The following is a 5,046-nucleotide window of genomic DNA, read 5'->3' on the forward strand; positions in this document are numbered from 1 at the left end:
GTTGACTCCATTTAAGGTAGATGGGTAACTGGAAACATGCATCAAAGAAAACATTGTCTTTGGAGCTTGGTTATAGTTATATCTCAGATAAGTTGGAACTTAGAGTTTACAGAGCAGTGATCTCAAAGGTTTCTATGTTAGGAAAAATAGAGTATATGGTAAAGAATATTTTTGCTTAGTTTTTTTCTCCAAGAAGAAATAAAACAATGACATTAAGAGTAACTAATGTGTGGTATGTTAATCATTATATTAATACTTATTCAACAGCTCTATAGGGTAACAAAATTATTTATTGTCCAAATGTATAGTCAAATAAGAATATAAGTCTAGAGAAAATGATCCTCCAGAAAAACATATATTTTAAGTAGTTCACTTAAGATTCAAATTGATATATTATACTCAGAGATTAATAATAGAAGGAAGAAGAAATACATTTAGCTTTGGTAAAGTAGCACACAGGTAAATGCTTCTATCAACATCTGTAGAAATTTGCAAATAAGAGTAGGTAAAATTTTGTGAAAAATAGACCAGTTAGTAAAGGAATATCAGAAATCTCATCAGGGATATCTTTAATGTGTTTGAGGCTAAAATTCGAATTTTGTAGACTTTTATTTCTTTAAGAATTGTTATTTATTTATTTATTTATTATTTTTTATTCATTTATTTTTTTTGGCACGCAGGCCTCTCACTGTTGTGGCCTCTCCCGTTGCAGAGCGCAGGCTCAGCGGCCATGGCTCACGGGGCTAGCCACTCCGCAGCATGTGGGATCTTCCCGGACTGGGGCACGAACCTGTGTCCCCTGCATCGGCAGATGGGCTCTCAACCACTGCACCACCAGGGAAGCCCTAAGAATTGTTTTTAACTCTCTGGATAAACTATAGCAAGGGTAGCAAGGATTGGGGAGGAGGTAAACTGGAAAAAATAGAGTAAAAGAAGGTTCTAAGATCTTTATTCTAGTTTCAGATGCAAGAAGATTTTGCCCATGTTTGTATATATTGTATAAGCTTTACTCGTGGAATTACTCAGGGTTGACCTAAATCTACTTTATCCAAGACAAGGGAAACTGTGAACAAAGACTATATACAAATCCAACCATTGTTAATTCCTTGCTGATAGTTTTTATTGAGTAATGAGTAACTGGGAAGGATGAGATGCAGCTTGCCTGGTGAAAGGAAGTAAGTCACAGTTCCCTGAGTGGGCTATGTGACTAAGCCAAAAGGGCTTTTGTTTAAACATACAGTCTGTGCCGTTATCATACACGAATTTACTAAAATAATTTGTTAATATCATCAATATCCAGTTCATAATCACAGCTCTTATTATATATAAAAAAATGTATGTCTGAATTAGGATACCAGAAAGAAGTCTACATATTAAAATTAAATGATAAATATATATATATTAAATATATATATATATTAAATGATTTTTATTTTCTAATAATCCCTCTTCTTTTATTTTCCAAAGCCATTAATTTTTGAAGAATCAGGCCATTGGTATTGTAAAGTTCCCCACTTTATTAATAATAGGTTAATTAAAAAGTAAAATGTTTTTTGAAAGATGTAAACATCCATTATACAATGTATATCTAGTGATGTCACAGAGCTTTAAAATACTAAATTTATAACAAAATAATCTACTGAATTTTAATACAGAATGTTTTATAAAGTAGCAATAATGCACAAATAGCCTCTGAGGTATATCAAGGAGCAAAAAGAAGCTCACATGTAAAACTAAGCTACTGAGATTCAACTAACTATTTGCAGTTATTGTCATTACCCAACCAAATAAGAAATAATTGTCAACGTTGCCAAAATGTAAAAATATTATATGAATTAATAAGGGAAACATATTACTATCATTCACAAAGAAAGGATTATTAGTTACTTTTACTGTACAAATTCTGTTTAAATTCAATATAAAAATCAGATTAGTGAAAGCAGGGAAATTAGAAGATTTCACATAACATTGGAGGTAATATTTAGAAGATCTGTAGAATTCTAATTATGACAATATAAAATGTCAGCTTCATGTTAAATATTTATATAAATTAGGATTCCTTCAAGTGTTCTGAAAATACTTGTACAAAGAAGTAGAAATATTTTAAGAATATAGCTTAGTGCCTAACTATTTTATGGACTTTAAATAGGGTAGCCATATATTTTATTGTCCAAATCAAGATAAACTATCATTTTATAAAGTTTTATAAGATGACCATATGGTTTGTTATCTAGTGATTGATTGTGGAAGGGGATATTCCCTTAGATTTAAGAAAAAAACTATATTCTTAATTTGTTTTCAGTCTTTTAAATTGAGCTAAATCTTCACATTCCTAAATTAAGCATTTTAACAAGAACAATTCAGTGCCATTTAATACACTCAAAATGGTGTGTAACTACCATTTCTACCTAATCCCAAAACAGTTTTATCATCTCAAAAGGAAACCCTATACCCATTAAGCACTTGATCACCAGCCCCTTCCTCCAGCCCCCAGAGGTCACATTTTGAACATGTGGAAATAGTATGAATTCTTGTAGAAATTATTTCCTAACATAGGAGATGTTTGAAAGAATATTATACATTTAAAATAATAATATGATAAAAAGGAAAATAAGAATTTTGCAAACTGTATAAAAGATACCACATAATGATACACTTTATGATTCTTAACACGGTGAGAAAACTCTAAGAATTTTGCCTCAGTTTTATAAAAATGCACCATTAGGTGATAAATGATTTAGGTAAGCATCTACATTAAAGTATTTGTTATAAAATTATTAATTGGAATATATATGTATATGTATATCTATAAAAATTCTATAATTTACCAATTGTTTTCATTAGTATTCTCTTACTTTATGTCCAGAGTAATCATCTGTGGTAGTTGTGACACTTTCATGTTTGATATCAAAAGTTTATTCGGGGACATATCCAAGGATATACATATAGAGGGTGGTGAAATCGGGACTAAATTCTAGATATCCTGCCTTAAATTTAGTGATCTTTGACTATAGTATATTATACTTGGTATGTGCATATGTAGTATATACTTGTGTGTGTTTTCCAGCAGTTTAAATTGGAAAGTTAAGCTTCATATGCATATTGATGCATATGAAATATGCAAATAGCTACAACAAATGCATCAGTACAGGGAGCTCCCTAAGTTATTACCTCACCACTTTGTGAAATACTTGAAAAATAATGAAAATCTGGATCATTATTTTGTGTCACAGTGTTATATTCAAGTGTTTACTTTAAAATTCATATGGAATTTCTGAAAAATAAATTTGAAAAGAGTTAATACTTAGCGGGTATGAAATTGTTAGAATTTACTTCTTAAACATATAATCCAGGAAAAAACATGTGCTTACATAAATGACCTTAAGATGGCCAAAGTCTAAAGCAAGGAGAATAGTATATGTGGATGGGCACTGGAGTGGAATAACTGGGGAAACTGAAAGCAATTTTGGGACTCAACAGAGTCATCTATACTTGTCATAATCAATTCCTCTTATTAATTTCATCTCTAAATCTTCTCTCATTCAGATTTCACAATAATACCATTGAAATTGCAACTCTAAAAATCACAAATGATCTCCAAGTTGCTAAGTCCAATAATCAGTTTTAGCCCATGTGTCCTCATCTTGACTTAACTATTAGCCATATATGAACACGGTGGCCAGAAGGGTCTTTTTAGAAATCTTAATTATATAATGTAACTTATTGCTTAATTTCTTGCAATGGCTTTACATTTTACTGAGAGTAGTAAATAAAACCATATTAGGCCCTACATAATTTAGCCCATGTTTACCATTCTGGTGTCATTTCCTAATACTTTCTTCCTTTGTTCACTCAATTCCAGACACAGTACACTCTGTTTTTCCTTGAATGGAGCAGACATACCCTATAAAAACTGTTGAACTTGGTGACCCCTTAGTCCGGAACACACTTCCCGTATGTATCTACATGGCTGATCTCTCATTTCCTTCAGTCTTTGCTGGGTTTTAATACTTTCTACAGGACTTTCCCCAGTCATAGAATTTAAAAGGACACCCTGTTTCTTAACCATTAATATTATTTATTACCTTTTTCAGATGAGTATTTTTCCATCACCACCTAACATTTTCTTCATTTTACTCACTTGTGTGTTGTCTGTTTCTCTCTGTTAGAATGTGATCATCATGAAAACAAGGATAAATCTTCAATATGCAGTGCTCTATCCCCAGAACCTGTAACTATTTTGACATATAATATGCATCAATTTATCTTAATTAAATAATGAATTAACTGGGCCTGTGCATAAGGAGTGAAGAAAGAAAGAAAACAACATAAAAGCCATCTGCTACAATCATAATCTTGTCTAGAATTGATCCATTGTTCAATAAGAATTTTTAATATGTCTTTTGAATTAATTGCCTAAAAATATAACTAAAAAGTAGTGAATTTTCTTACACGAAAGTGTCTTATAATAAATCATAAGGTGTTTTAAACAATGACAATGTCAGTAGAAAATCATTAACTTTACTAATGAAAAAATGTAAAACTAGTTTGGATGATTCAGCTTATTTCTTAAGTCTCACAATTTCATAGACATCATGCAGCACGATGTTAAATAAAGAATAATAACACTTCCACTATATCAAAATAAAAGCAGTAATAATCACAAATATAGAATTTTGGACAATGGCATAAATATATGATTATGGCATTGTCTTACCTCCCGTTATCTTCTCATACAAAGCCTTAAAAACATATAAAGCTTAAGAGAATTATTAATATTTTCATTATTCCTATGAAGTCACTTTCAATAATTGACATATAATCAGATTTTTATGAATTAATTTTAAATGCATAACATTTTGTGGGTGAAGTCCTGAGGGCCACATTACCTGGGTGGTCATTTTTGTTAAAGTGTAAACTTTCATTTCTTTTCTGAATACCTGTATATTCCAGGAACTCCTCTGGGTGCTAGGTAAACAGTTATATACAAAATAGTTATGTTTGCTATTTTTTTTTTGCCAGTCTAAAATTTAAAAAGTACTAGAG

The sequence above is a fragment of the Mesoplodon densirostris genome, chromosome 17, assembly GCF_025265405.1.
Source record: "Mesoplodon densirostris isolate mMesDen1 chromosome 17, mMesDen1 primary haplotype, whole genome shotgun sequence".
Classification (NCBI taxonomy): Eukaryota; Metazoa; Chordata; class Mammalia; order Artiodactyla; family Ziphiidae; genus Mesoplodon; species Mesoplodon densirostris.